The sequence below is a fragment of the Cyprinus carpio genome, chromosome A15, assembly GCF_018340385.1.
Source record: "Cyprinus carpio isolate SPL01 chromosome A15, ASM1834038v1, whole genome shotgun sequence".
Lineage (NCBI taxonomy): Eukaryota > Metazoa > Chordata > Actinopteri > Cypriniformes > Cyprinidae > Cyprinus > Cyprinus carpio.
Window position 1 is genome coordinate 14,868,833 of NC_056586.1, and position 16,008 is coordinate 14,884,840.

The 16,008-nt window shown below is 36.3% G+C and overlaps 1 protein-coding gene across 1 annotated transcript in view; it reads left to right on the forward strand.

The window, feature by feature from the left end:
• grik4 (glutamate receptor, ionotropic, kainate 4) overlaps positions 1-16,008 on the forward strand; it is a 314,456-nt gene that overhangs the window by 73,228 nt on the left and 225,220 nt on the right. Inside the window, exon 2 of the mRNA XM_042771152.1 lies at positions 158-310. The gene's annotated coding sequence lies outside the window, so the exon portion shown is untranslated. The remainder of the gene's footprint in view (positions 1-157; positions 311-16,008) is intronic.

Genomic DNA, 16,008 nt, shown 5'->3' on the forward strand with positions numbered 1-16,008 from the left:
CATTTTTTCAAAAACAAAAATCTTCCAAACTTCTTGTTATTCCAAACTTTTGACCAGAAGTGTATGGTTTTGGAAACAACATGCAAAAAAGTAAATATTCATATTTTCATTTTTTTTTTTTTTTTTTTTTTTTTTGTCTCCCTGTCTCCTCCAACAGGTCAGTTCCCCAACGTTTCATACGGTGGGTTTAGGTGGCAAGTGGACGGGACTCTGATGTGGAGTGCTGCTCCAGAGCTGAGTGCTCACAACTAGACCAGCGACTTCCTGCACCTCAAGATGGATTAGAGCTTCACGCCTCCGGAGATCAAAGGTATGAGATGTATAGTAATGAGCTTCCACTCCGCTCCTTCCAATCAGGGTGCTACAGGCCCGCTGTAGTGTGTAGTGTTTATCTTAAATGCACCATGGATGGCTATTACTGTCTGTTAAATATTTATGAATGTAATAGAGAGGTGAAGGAGTGTTTGATGTGCTTAATTGTATTGTAGACTTAAAATTTTTCAAGGCTCGGAAAACAATGATGGACTGCAAACAATGCTTGTCCGCTTCAGCACTTTGCTGTTTGTTTGGAAACCTGCCATGTTGTTCACACAGAGCCATATGAGCTGGCCAGAATTATTGTGATTTATAAATGTAGCACAGATTTATTGCTTGAGGTGAAAGAGTGAAAGAAAAAGAGAGGACAACAGTGCAGCCTTGAGTCACAAAGTTTTCAAGTAACCATGGCAGCCGGTTTTTGACATGCATATTGCTGTCAGCCACTTGATTTGTGTCTCCTATTTTTCAATTATATTTCAGAATTCAGTGGCCTGAAAATGAGGTGAGGAGATTGTTGGTGTTATAAGACTAGACAGCGATTTATTGGAAAATGAAGTCTCACAGAGGGAATATGAGAGATAGGCCGGGATCATTCCGCGGCCTTACACACGTCCTGCTGCGCTCAGTAAAGAGAGCGAACTTCAGAGAGCTTGTATGTGGCATATTATTGTATCACCGGAGGACACTGAGTGGACCTGTTCTTGGTCACTAGAAGCTGTTCCTACAGATTTATAGATTAATGTTATTATTGGGTTCACAACTGATCTTTTTCATTGGTAAAAAAAGTGTTTGTTCGGTGTACAGTACACTTGTTGTTTTGATATTAAATGATATTTAATTTTGTCTTAGTGTTTTTTTTAAAGAGGTTGTTCACCCAAAAAATACAATTCAGTCATTGACTTTCATTGTATGGAAAAAAAAAAAAAAAAAAAAAAAAAAAAAAAACCTGACACATTTCTCAAAATATCTTCATGTTCCACAGAAGAAAGTCATATGGGTGTGGAATGACACAAGGATGAATAAATGATGATAGAATTTTCACTTAAGGGTAAACATTTCCTTTAATAAAAAAACAATAAGACAAAATCATATCATATAAAATTAAGAGAACAGTTCACACAGAAATGAAAATCTAATAAACACACAGGTTTTTACTTTACAAAGCATTATTTTTGGACTGGAATTGTATGGATTATTGTGATGTTTTTATCAGCTTATTCTGACGGCACCCATTCACTGCAGATGGTCCATTGGTGAGCAAGTGATGTAATGCTAAATTTTGATGTAATGATAAAGAAACAACCTCATCTACATCTTGGATGACCTAAGGGTTACATACACATCAAACAAACATTCATTTTTGAACTAACCAATCAAATAAACTATATATATGTAACTTTTTTTTTTTGATTGTACTAAAGCATAAAAACACCATAATACATTTGGAGATATTAAGGAAACATGCTAAGTTCATATACTTGTTTCTCCAAAGAAAACAAAAAAACAAACAGTTATTCTAATTTGAAAATGTGCATTCTGTGTCGGAATGTCTGTTTTTATTTTGGTCTGTGTGATTCTGCCCACTGACAGTTTAACCAATAGTATTTCTACAGCCTGGGAAAGCGCAAAACAGCATATAACAGCCGTGGAGGCCAGAAAACTAACTGGGTCTGAGATTGAAGATTCTACCTCACCTAAAAAGCCTCAGCATCCATCTAAAAAGCCCTAAGACCAGAGGCATATTAAAACGAAGATAAATCAATTCATCAACTTACAGTGTTCAGATTCATCACGTTCAATTGAAACAGTATTTTGAATTTGGACTGCAGTATCCATTTCATATAACATACTGCCCCTTTAAGCATCTTACAGGAAATTTAATTAAATGCATTTTAATGTTTTTAATCAAGTTGGTAGTCATTGCATCACTGCTCATTTATAAATAATTTTTGTTGTATCACTGGTCAAACCCACATGACATCACCAGCATTTGCTGTCACTCGTGTTGCTGAAAACCACCAAGACTCATTTTGAAAATTAATGATTTGCAAATCCCTATATGAGTGAATGACCCATTATGTTGACATACTATACTGAGCGCTCCAATCGAGATGTGATGCATCGTTTCACCTCTGCCTGGAATAGACTGCTATAACTACTGCGGTCTGCTCTTTGTGTAAATGTCATTATTGAATATAACTTTCGAAAATGCATCGTTAGCTAGTAATGGCAACACCTCATAAAGCAGTGCCAAGGCAAAACATAATTGGCTTCTCACTTGAAAAAGCTGGTCAGCCCTTGCAAGACTGAAAAATAATTGCTGCCTTGCGGCTTCCAGTGCAACTAACTGTTTCTTTGTCTGCTTAAATGGTTTCTTTAATTTGTTATTTTTTTGATCTGACACATAAGTCACATAGTAAACTATATATATATATATATATATATATATATATATATATATATATATATATATATAAAAAATATTATAATTAAAAATCAAAACTACAAAACAAATGGTCTGAGCTGTTGAAGCATATGGGCTTTATGGGCCTGTTTACAGCCGGTAATAACATGCGTCTCAGATGTGTCTACTGTGTTTGGTTGTTATGGGATTTTAAGGGATTTTTTTTTTTTTTTTTTTAAAGCTGTATGTATCTGGCAAATTTCAAGTAAATATTAATGTATGCAATACTGATTGAAACTTTGGGGTCACTATGATATTTTAAATGTAAAATAAGATTCTTATGTTCACTACGGCTGCTTTTATCTGTACAGTAAATACAGTAAATATAGTAATATTATGAAATATTATTAGAATTTAAAATAAGTACTTTCTATTTAAATATATTGTAAGATTGTATTTTTCTGTGATGGCAAAGCTGACTTTTTTTTTTATCACAGCCATTACTCCAGTCTTCAGTGTCACATGATCCTTCAGAAATAATTCTAATATTCTGATTTGATGCTCAAGAAGTGATTCAGGATTATTAAATGAATAAAAAGTTCAAAAGAACAGGTTCTGTTTCGTTAGTGAATCAGAAATGGTGAATTTACGGCTGACAGTCACCCATTTCTGAGCTTTTTGCTGATCTCCTTTTCTGTGGCTTCTCCACACTGGCCTGATCCTGTTTTGTGCTTTTTTCATGCAGCTCCTGCACTAATGCAATAAACACTGGTTTGTGTGTGTATTTGTGACCGTCGTCTCCCTCACAGCCACAGTTTCCCTCCGTCTTCACTTCCATCCTGCGCACCTGAAAGCTCCAGATAAGCCTAACTGATGCTTGTCTGCTCAGGAGCAGATTACTTGGTAAACGGCAGGCACAGTGGAGAGGAAACAAGGGAGCTGGGGGGGAGTTGAGGGTTTCGGCTGACCTGAGCAGGGTAAACGACTGCTGCGCTCTGGTAAAGGTTGGTGGAGTCTGTGAGTGCTGGGCATGTTTGTGATGCCCTATGAGGCCCGACAGTCACTGAGTTCAAAATCAGCTTTTTTTACTGCTGCCATCACACCTTTCCACAGCTGTTGGCTCTTTATGCCCCAAAAGGGTTGGCTTTATTGTTTGATCATTAAAGGAGAGAAAAAAATAGGAAAAAATACAAGCCATAGTTTTTTATTTTTTAACATTAAGAAGAATCTGCATATAGTTTTGTTAAAAAAAAATATAAGTAATGTTTCTGGAATAACAAATCAGCATATTTGAATGATTTCTGAATGATCTTATGACACTGAAGACTGAATGCTGAATGCTAATGATGCTGAGAAGTCACCTTTGATACATTTTAAAATGTATATTTAAAAAAAAAAAATACTTATTTTAAATTGTAATAACATTTTACAAAATATATGTGGCCTTGGTAAGCATACAAAAGATATTTTAAAAACATTGAAAAATCTGACCCCAAACTTTTGAATGGTAGTATATACTGTATTTCCAAGCATGCTTTATTGCAAAAGTGCTACACAAATTAATTTTAATTGACCTGAAAATATTTCTCTTCAGATTTATAACTTAAGCACCACTCTAATATTGTTTAAAAATATTCTGTGTCAACTCAGTATTCCAAAAAATAATTTGTGCTGCCAAAGTCATCCTAAAATCATACCTACGTAGGTTGCACACTAGAACCATTTGGAACAGAAGCCAGTGTGCATATGTGTGTGCAATGTGGCAAATTTATCCTTTGAGGCTCTGCTAAAATTTCTCTTGGGGCGTACTTGGGCTTTCATCTTCACTGGCACTGCATCAGTTGGTCCACATTAGTATTCAGCAAGATTTGCTCTTGTTTGAACAGCACTATGTGCAAAGTTGTCCCAATATTTGGCTTTCCAGTTTTGAGAATGTCCAGCTGTTTTGCAGTACCAGAGGAATACAAAACCACAAAGGAGGTCTGAGGGCCGACCCGATCACACATCAGTGGAGAAATGAAATTATTGGGTATGTTGTTTTTATCTTTTGTAGAGGAAGTGTAAAGGCTCAGTTAGCCGTGTGTGGCAGCGTGGTTATGTGAAGATAGTGCCTGAAATGGTCGATTCACTTACAGGTGTTCATGCAGAGAAAACTCTCTAACACTTCATGTATGCGTTTTGAATGCAGAAAGACTGGATTAAATACAGATCCTTCACCTGCACTAAAGCCTTCTCTCCTAGCCGCTCAAAAGACAAATGCATACATGATGTAGAGCACTTTAGCAATATTCAAATGCTGTTTAAGAATTCAGCAAGCAGAAATGTTTGAATTCAAGACCTTATCTGCCTCTTCTGCCTTCTTTGAAAAACAGAGGAAGTGGATTTTTAAAGGGAATGTTTTGTGCTGTGGCAACCCAAAGCTCAATCTCTTAAAGCTCAATTTGTGTAACTGATGTTAATCTAACAGTAAAGTATGAAAAGGAAAAGATTGCTGCAACGTTATTTTCTTTATGCTTTTCTAAAGGTCACAGATTAGAACTTGATTTATTTATTCATAATATTACATATTACAGTAACAAATTTACACAAAATCAAAAACTGTTGTGAACAATTTTATTTTTATTTTTTTTAATTACAGAAAAGAAAAAAAAAAAGATCCAACACTTATGACCCATGTGGAAAACTGCTTAAAATCTGGTTGTGCCCTTAAACAGCAATAACCTCTTTTTCTTTTTTTTTTCTTTTTTTTTTTTTTTTGACCATTCAGATGTGGACTTATGCTTATACCTTGCTGCATAGTCCAGTTGCGCTTGAGCTTCAACTTCCAAAAATACTGTATTTTGTGCTTAATCAAGTTGCTGTTGTTTTATTTTAGATTTTGTTTTAACTTTTGAATCAAGTTACTATGAGACACACACACACACACACACACACCCACAAAAGAATAAATAAGGATATGACATTTTGAGTGTATACTGACTGTATGTATGCATGTGCTATATATATCTGTATATGTAAAAATATTTTGTGTATTTCTCAGCATGCCTTATGGAACATTTATTTGTGAAAAGAAAACTGAACTGAAAAATGTTTCTCTTCAGATTTAACCATTAATAATGAGTAGAACAAAGTAGTGTCAGTTTAATACTAAAAATATTTTGGCTTTACTACAACAATTAAAAAAGTTTTTTTTTTTTTTTTTTTTTTTTTTTTTTTTTTAAATTAAACTAAATTAAAGCTGCTTTTATATTTTACTAAAGGGTTTATCCCGAGGGGGTCATCACATTTAGGGGGTCTTTGGCATGTTAATGTATGGAATCACATTAAGATTTATCTGTATTGCTATAAAGGGGTAAACCTCTTAATTAGTATTATATGTATTATTATGATAAGTATTATTATGAATGAAGCTTCACACATTTTATGGATTGTATTAGCAAGACTAACACTTTGATAATGCGAAGTGACAGTAAAATCACCTAAAATGTATCTACAGCACAAAAATATTTTTATGAACTTGAATTGGTAGAATAAAAATTAAAAAATAGTGTAATGTGATGATTTTTGTTTTGGACTAGAAACAAAGCTCTTTGTGTATGCATATTAACAGCAGATTTGGAAGATGAGTTGACAATGAGGCCAGCTGTGTTGTTATGGCTGGTACTATAGTGTCGATCCAGAGGGTCTTAGCTGGCAGCGGCAGTGAACCATGAAGGTTGGCACTTGCAAACTGCACCGCATGGGTTTGGTGCCACCTTTGTCATTCATTTCCAATTGGTTGAAGCATTTCTCTAGATAAAAGTCTTGAATAGTGTTGCATATGGGTGGTGAGAGGCAGCAGGCTGGAGAGAAAGAGTCGTTTCATCAATTGTGCATCTAATTGTTTCATGCACAGAAACACATTGAGTTCAGAACACTTAATTGAATAATAGATTGTCCCTGCTTCACCGCAGCTATTTCACCACTCTTCAGATCAGTTAGCAAGACTACAGAATCTGAACTCGTCTCCCACCTTTGTGTTTTACCTGTTCTCTCCAGAGCTCAGTTATGTTAAGTCAGTCCGCCGTGAGCTGAGGCCACGTGAGTGACAGGCTCTTATCAGCGGTCTAGCTGGCTGATGAGAGTTCAGTGAGGGTCAGCGTGAATTAAAGAGCAGGTAATTAAAATGTCCAGGGTGCATGCCGCCACTGCTTCGTTTATCTCCTCACGCAGCCGCTGACGGAGATATGTGCTACAAATAAAGAAAGGCCGTGGTATGAATTCCAAGTTCAACGGCATCTGATTGCTGATGCATTGAACTCCCTCCATCATTTGTGTGTTTCTGACTTTAATAATGCTGAAGTCTCATTTTCATTGTCCATTGTATTCCTTTGAGCTTATTTCTTGAAATAATTAGCTTTCTGCTTCTCAGAGGGTTTTTTGGAGATCCAGCTATAACAAATGTCTGTTTTTTTCTTCACTGACAACTTTCCAGCATGAGGAATCATTATTTTTGTTTTTTATTTTTTTTTCAGTTCAGTGTCGTTACTTAAATTAGGGCTAACTGAATAATCATAAAACTGAACATGCAATATGGCTTTGTGTGATTATTAAATAGCAAAGGTTGCAATTTAATTCTATAAATATATGCACCTGCACTGTGTTCTTGTATATGGTCATGATATGGGGTTTTCAGTCTCTCAAATTGGTTTGGTTCTCTTTAAATGCTGCTCTGCACAAACTCGCCTCTACATCTTTTCTGAGTTTGGTTCACTTGTAATGTTAAAGCAACATTTTTCCCCTCAAACTTGTAATGAGAACTGAGCTAATAAACCAGCCGTTGTCAATGAAAGAAAAGCTCTAAGGGCTTCTTGCAGAAATATTACAATAGAAGTAATTCTTATTTTGTTCTATATTTTATTCAGTATTTTTTTATAATAATAATAATAACTCACAGGGGGTTGACTTGGATAACTAGCATGCTAGCTGTTTATAGAAATAGTATTTGTTTGACAAGTTTCGCAGATTGTTCTTTGACCCTTATCACCACTGATTCCGGGTCTTTACACACGTTACAGGTGAACTGATTGCTGTCTCTGGTAAAAATCTTGGTTCTGTCAGAGTTGGGGCTCATATCAGATTTCATTATAACTCCCTAGGAGGCAGTTGTTAGAAGTGAGGTGGGAGGAATGAGTCAGTGTGGAACGGATGGTCCCTTGTGATCTGGGGACTGCTAGAAAGAGTAATGAAACTCAGTCAAGCAGAGTTACCTTAATGTGAGCGATCTAATGGGTGAAGATGTTGGTGGCCAGTAGAGGCATCAGTGAGCAGTCCTTTCATTTCAAAACACACAGTACAAGTAATTCCATCTGTGTCCATGAGCTTTTGGTCTTTTTTAATTATCTTCTTTTTTTCCTTTAACCTTTCACACAGATTTTAATAGTAATTTTTGACATTTGGAAGAATCAATACATTGTATCATCAATAACTTGCCATTAGTTTAGTAGCATTCCCTCTTTTGAAGTTTATCTAAAGTGATCACTAAAATTTTATTTTATTTTAAAGAATAAAATAAATTTTTTATTTGATAGATATTACCATTGCTTATAGTTATTGTAACAAACCCTTAATCCTAAGTTTTCAGCTTTGGTGCATAACCCATCCTAATAATGTTTTGTTATACAGACATGTATAATAACTCAAAATAACTCCCCACAACACTCTAACATCATGGCAGCATGTTTTTCAGGCTCCAAGGGCACAAATGGATAGTTTTAATTTTACAGTGAACAAACTAGCTCAGAGCTCAAATAGATCATTTTACATCCCCTCTTAAAATGTGATTACCTGCCACTTGCTTCAGAAATCCATAAATCTGGATTTGTTCCATTGCATTATGACTTGGCCGGAGTCTGAAGAAGGGTGGATCACAAAGTCACAGGTGACAGGTGCAATAGCTCATGGAAGACAGGTCATGAAGTGAAGAAATGAGAGCGTTGTATCCCGAAGCAGATGATCAGTCATCAATGAGTTTACTGCATCCTGATGCTCCAGCACTTCCCTCCACTTTGCATGCACATCCAGGCTATCTTAAAGGAACAGTTCAACCAGAAATAAACATTTGCTAAAAATTTACTTATTGTCAAGCCATCCAAGATGTAGATGTGTTGGTTTCTTCTCTGGAACAGATTGGGAGAAATTTGGCATTACAACACTTGCTCACCAGTGGATACTTTGCAGTGAATGGGTGCCGTTAGAGTTCAAATGGATGATAAAATCACAATAATCTGCGTGACTCCTGTCCATCAATTAAAGTAGGTAACAGTGATCTGATCTGTGCATATTTATCTCCTGATTCAGACGATGCATATTTTTCACTGGAGAAAGCAGTATTATGGATTATGGCCTTGTATTTTGGCCAGAAACAACAGTTTATAGTTAGAATGCCTACATTATTAATTTGTTTCTTAAAAACAAGCAGCTTTTCACTTCACAATACATTAATTGACAGGCTGAGTCGTGTAGATTACTTGTGGATTGTTGTGATGTTTTAATCAGCTGTTTGGACTCTCATTCTGACGGCACCCATTCACTGCAGAGGATCCAATAGTGAGCAAGTAATGCTAAATTTCTCCCAAGCTGTTCCAGAAACTACAACTTGGATGGCTTGAGGGTTAGTTCATTTTCATTTTTGATAGAATTATTCCTTTAACACAAAAGTACATTAGCAAAGGCCAATGATGATTAAGTTCTGGTTTATTGCTCTCCCTTTTCAGAATATTTCTTGCGCATGTTTTTTTTTCTAAACACAATATTAGCTTCTCATCTTAAGCCTCACCCACGACACCTTCCTTATCACCTACTGTTAATGACTCGCATGAGAAATCTTGTCGTGCTCATGTTCTTCACCCGCCCTTGTACCCCAGTGCTCGCTGAAAGCTCATAACATGCATGACTTCTGTGAAGCCTAAATGCATTTTTCCCATTTTCAGCTGAAACGTCCCTCCCTATCTCTGCTGCAATGATCAAATACCTTTATGTCTTCCATATTCTTTTGCTCACATTATCAAATTGAGTAAGTCAGTCTAATAGGCACATGGGGAAGTGTGGTGACACTGCAATCAGATTAGAGGCGCAGCAGGAAGTGGAACCGGAGAATCTAATATTGCTTTGTGTGGAGCGTATGGGGGCCCGGGTAATGCATCTCTCAGAGACCCGTGGCCCGGATGACAGACGTCCCAGCCTGCAGAACTGCAGTGTCCTTGGAGGAAAAATTTTCAGCATAACACAGAATGTAAGACATAACTTGCGTATATGCCATGCCTGTGTGTTTCAGGCATTGGTCTGTTGGGAAAGACAGTTCATATCAACAGATTCAGATTTATTATGTTATTAACATGTAGCATGAAGGAGACTACAGTATATACTCAGGCTGTCACCGGGACAGAGCTATTTTCCCTGTAGTATTGGAGGCATAAATTCAGACTTCTTCATGATGCAGAAATGTCATTTTATGTTATGTTATGTTATGTTCAGCGGCACTGCTGTGAAGCTACATGTAGACATCTGTTGCTTTATTTGAAATAATGATATCACTTGTATCTCTCACTTTTTCTGTTTGTTGTGATACAGCATTGACGCGTTGAGCCAGGATAGGGAGTCCATCTTTGGTCATTGTACCACGTGTCCTGCTATTTGAAAACATTTGTAAGGCTCTTTCTCTGCACATACCCAAATGCCCATATGGTTAGAGGCCTCGTTTTTGCTGGGATTGACTAAATTTACCCTTAATTTGGAGAGTTTGTCACGCCCTCATTATTTGGTGTTTTATACCCACAAACTGTATTTTTATTGATCTCTAGGGCAATATAAATGCTCAAGTGCTGTTTGTGTGTGTGTATATGTTCTAAGGTTAATACAATTTAAATAAGTAAAGGATATTGTAATTCATGTCAATGTCATTAAACTCAGATCTGTACTCGGCCTCAGATCTGGTCCTGTGCAAAACAAAAAACAAAACAAAACAAAACACTCTTACTGTTAAACAGTATTCTTATTGTTGTTATTGCATTGTTGTTAATCATATTAATAATAATAATATTTTATTTCTTTTTTAATAAAAATGAAATATTATTTTCATTGTTTTATTTATTCAACAACAACAAACAATCAATGTAATCTATTGTAATAATAACTGTTAAACATTATTATATTTTATAATAATAAGAATTCTTTTTTTTTCATTAAAATAATTTATGTTTTAGCCTTTGTAGAGCATCTCTCCTATGTGAGTGAAGAAGTGTGTGTGTGTGTGCGTGTGTGTGTGTGTGTGTGTGTGTGTGTGTGTGCTTTAATGTGAAAGAGAGACACAGTGAGACTGAAATGTCAGTGTGTAAAGACCTGTGTTGAGTTTGGCTGAAGTGGCATGAGGGCTGCCATCATGTTTGGCTCTGCTCCTCTTTACCCACTCTGTGGCATCTGCATTAATCACAGCAAGGGGCTGAAACTCTATCTGAGAGATAGCTGGCCATCCAACTGTCCAGCCGAACAGATTGACAAACCAACAGGCTACTGCAGCCGGAGCAAACAGGAGGAAAGTCAGAGCTCCGGTGGGAATTTGGGACAGTGAGGGGCGAGCTCAGACCCGCAGTGCATCTGTTTGCTTCGCTGTTCTAGATTAGTTTAGAGGCAGATCACTTGGACAGAGCTGAATCCTGTGAAATGCTGAGGCTCCTGGTGTGCTACAGGAAATGGCCCTGCTGTCAGTAGCAATGCAGTGACCCCACAGTGAATGTCTCTGTTGTGATGGATGGTGTCAAACTGAGCCCTGTCTAAAATGCACTTAAACTGTAAAAGCACATAAAAGCTTTGCTACAGTGCACTTATTTAGTGTATGTCTAAGGAAATAGGCCCATTTTAGTAACTCATTGATTGATTGATTATTGATGATTGGTAATCTCAGCACCAGAGTCAGCATTCTGCTTAGTTACCTCCTTGATTCACAACAAAAGACTCATTTGAGCCACTTTTTTTGTGAATCAAAAACATACAGCATGATCAGTATAGTCAAATTCTCAAGTAAATAACTCTTATGAGCCCATTCTTTTTTCATTCTTTTTATGAGCCCATTCCACATTTCCAGTAAATCTCCATTTTTGGGTGAACCATTCCTTTAATTCAGCTTGTTTTTATTTATTTATTTATTATTATAACAAATTTAAAAAATCCTGAATGTAAAAGTAAACACTTTTTAGATCTTGGTTAGGTGGTCCCTTCCTGTCTAAGCAGTTCTTGGCCAGAATAAGTAGCAATAAGAATCACCCTTTTGATGCATGTCAAAATCTGGATATGTGAGACTAATTGATTGATCACTGCTTAGCTGCTTTATCCATCCAAATGAACAGTTTTAATTTTTAACTTTATATACTGCTGTTTTTTTTTTTTTTGGTTTGTTGGTTTGTTTTTATAAATGATATTTCTTAGCACAATTTGTCAGTTAACCTTAATGTGCTTTTCTAAACAATAAACAAATAGGGGAATATTTTTCTAGGAATGTATTGCTATGCTCAGTTATTTAATTATTTTCATATTGAATTTGAAAATCCTTTACCTTTGTAATTGCTTCCGTTTGCTGCTGTGTCTGCTTTGTTTTTTATCCTGAAAGTGATTAATCTTAAAAGAATGAACAGTGTTTGTTAGAGGGAAGTGTGGAGAAGATTATAGCCTTTCATTCAAGTGATGAATGCTTACTGGCAAAGCATCCTTCTTCTTTTTTTGGAATGTGCAACAGTGAAGTGATTGCAAGGTTCACAGGAAACATCCTTGGTCTTAATTCGTATTCTATAGAATGTGCTCAGAGCTTGCTTCTTTCACCAGGCACTGCAAGTACAATGGCCCATCCTTGAATACAGTACATGCCTGGGTACAACGTTACTTAGCTTTTTTTGTTTATTTTTGAATTACAGTTGTTGAATCTAAACGTAATAGCTTCTTTTTTAATGAATCATACACTATGCATTAAAGTATTTAAAAATGTACAGTAAATAAGTGCTTTTGCTTTTTTTTCAGCAAGAATACGCCCCATGTGTTAATTAAAAAATAAAATAAATACCCCACAATCACAATATGTGATGAATTCCGAAAGCACAGCGGACACAACCAATGTATATTACATTATATCAGCTTTTTTTGTAATCCTTACAAGTGCACATAATGAGATCTCTCTTTTGACCCTGGACCATTAGTTTCAAAAAATCTGCCACATAAGGGATGTCCGAGGAAATGAATGTTGCATTATTTATGCGCTACGGCACTGAATTTATGATACAGTAACACGGTCACACAGTCATCTTTTGTCTTCCTTAATTCCTGACTGTCATATGGAGCCTTATAATAGATATGTTGTAGCAGAAGCCTCCCTGTGGCAATGTATACCCTTCTTTTATAGGTGCTGAGAAGCTACAAGGATATCACACTGCAAAGATATGCAATTATTCTATGTGTTGCTTTGTCCTCCTGCCAGGAACTTGCAGCATCTGGCCTTGTCAGCACTTCTGTGTTCTCTTAGACATAAAATGGCCTGAACTTTATGCCTTGAACTGGAAGCTGTTTTGGTAGGTTACACGGTTTTCTTTTTAAGTTTGGTTCTGTTCTTTTTAGAGCTGATTCAAAGTAGTATTTTCATTTTTTCAGTTTATTCAGAACTTTCTTTGAAGCTTATCGCTAGAGAAGTGTCTCTGTTAAACTGGGTTAACTGTACAGACACCCTTTTGCTAAAGTTAACATTTACTACAGTGAACATTGATTTCTTGAGCTGATAAATGTGGCTGCTTTATCAGTTCAAGCATATTTAACTGATAAATCTGAAAGAGCGTCGCATGGGGCTCTGCCCCATTCTGGCAGACGGAAAATAATAGATCCGCATAATGTTGGATCAGGTGCAAAATTCAAGTCCAGAATGAGCTTCCAGGGCAATAAATAATTTATTTTCATGATCTTTAAATTGCGATTCTTGAAATGTGAGTCAACTCAACTCTCTGAAGTCTATTGAAGAGCTGTTTTATTAAGACAAACAGCAAATCAAAGTACTTTATTAACACTATATTGATTAAAGGCTTCATGTAGCAAGAGAAATTCAATATTTAATGAAATTTAAAGGAACAGTTCATCCCAAAATGTAAAATTCTTTCATTTACACACCCTCATGTTGTTGTGGATTTTTAAAATACAATTCGTTATTTATTTAAATCTTTAATACATACATACCGTGGAAAAGCTTTGAGTCGGTAAGACGTTTTTACGTCTCTTATGCTGAAGGCTGTAAAAGTACACTGAAAACAGTAATAATGTGAATTTAAAATGCTTGTTTTCTAATATATTTTAAAAAGAAATGTGTTCCTGTGATGTCAAAGCTGCATTTTCAGCATCATTACTCCAGTCTTCAGTGTTACATGATCCTTCAGAAATCATTTTAATATGCTGATTTGGTGCTCAAGAAACATTATTTTATTTTATGAAGTAACCTAAAGCAAAAGCTTCAGTGTATGATGTCTTAAATTTCACGCTTTTTCCATCACATAACATTGTTTGTAGAGATGCACCGATGTATCGGCTGGTAATCAGTATCAGCAGATAAAGGTAATTTTTCATCTTATCGGCCAATTTAAAAAAAAAAAAAAACATCTGATGCTGATATATCCTGTCAATCAAAAGAGGGCGGAAACACGCATGGACTACATGCTATGTGAAAAGATGTCTCTTGTGTGGCATTACTTTGAAGTGGGTAATGACAACAAAAAATGCAGTTTGTAAGCTCTGTATTGCTAAAATTTTTTGAGGTGGAATTTTTTTTTTTTAACACTAATTTGATTACACACCTTAGATGTTGACATGCCAAGGAATATGAAGAGTTCGTCAAAGCTAAAGTGGAGGCCACTTCAGCTATAAAAGCTAAATGCCAAACAAAGGCTAGCGTAACTCCCTCAATCATGCATCAAGTATTTGACAGCACCAGAAAATTAAATTCTGAAAGCACGAAATCTCAACAAATTTAGAAAATAATAGAGTTCATGGCACTTGATGATCAACCATTCTTCGTAGAGGTAGACACCAGATTTCAGTGACTGGTAAGACACCTTGAGCCTCACTACACTTTACCGGTTATTTTGCAGACGTCCGCTTACCGGAGATATACAACCGGGCCGATCAAGTTCACAAGCTACTCCACGATAAGCTTCACCACAGAAATATTTGGTCTTCAGGTGTAAGCCCAATGAGTATGCTTCGTCTCACTGCTCAGTGGATCGATTGTGATTTTAAACTTAACAAAGTCTTGCTTCAAGCAAAATAATTTACCGGTTCTCACACTAAGTTGGCAATCTCACAAGCATTCACTGACATGTTAGATGGAAAACTGACAGATAAAGAGTGCACGCTGTTGTCCGTGACAACACGATGAATATGGCTAAAGCCATGAGGGACAGTGATATTATTAGTTTGCCCTGCAGTGCTCATTCCCTCCAGCTGGTGGTCAATGAAGGTATATTAAGCCAGCAAAGTGTGACAGAACTGGTCAGTATGTGCCGAAAGATTGTAGGCCACTTTAAGCCCTCGCAACTTGCTTATTTAAATCTACAGTCCATTCAGACACAGATGGATCTTCCACTAAAGAGACTTAAGCAGGATGTAAATATGAGGTGGAATAGCACCTTCTATATGATGGAAAGTCTTTTGGAACAGAAATGAGTGCTTGCTGCATACGCTGCAGATTATGAGCCACCTGTCACACTTATTACGCAGCAGTGGTCACTGATGGAAGGCATATCCACCCTTCTCTCCGAACAAATAACCAGAGAGTACGGAGCCCCGCACATGACATGCAAGAAAAAATAAATAAATTGTGTGCACGATTTACTAATTCGTTTTTTTTCCTGCATGCCATGTGCGGGGCTCCGTAAGAGAGATCAGCAAAGAATATGCTGCTGACATTTTCCCCGGTTTGAGGCTCTAAAAAGGTTACTCACCCAAGAAGCTGACAGTGATCACGGAGTAAAAGAAAAGAAAAAAAAACATTACTGGAGTACAAATTTTGCAGTACAAATACATTTCAAGAACACCACTTCCAAACTTATTATCTGCATTACAACAATCCTCCATCATCTTCTTTTTATTATGCATGAATGCATGAAATGCTAGTTGCGGATATTAAAAATTTGGATACCGTGGAGACAGAGAAGATGTGCAGAATCTAGAAGGAAAGTTTCTATATGAAGAAATATAATATTCAATATAATAGGCTATTCAATAAT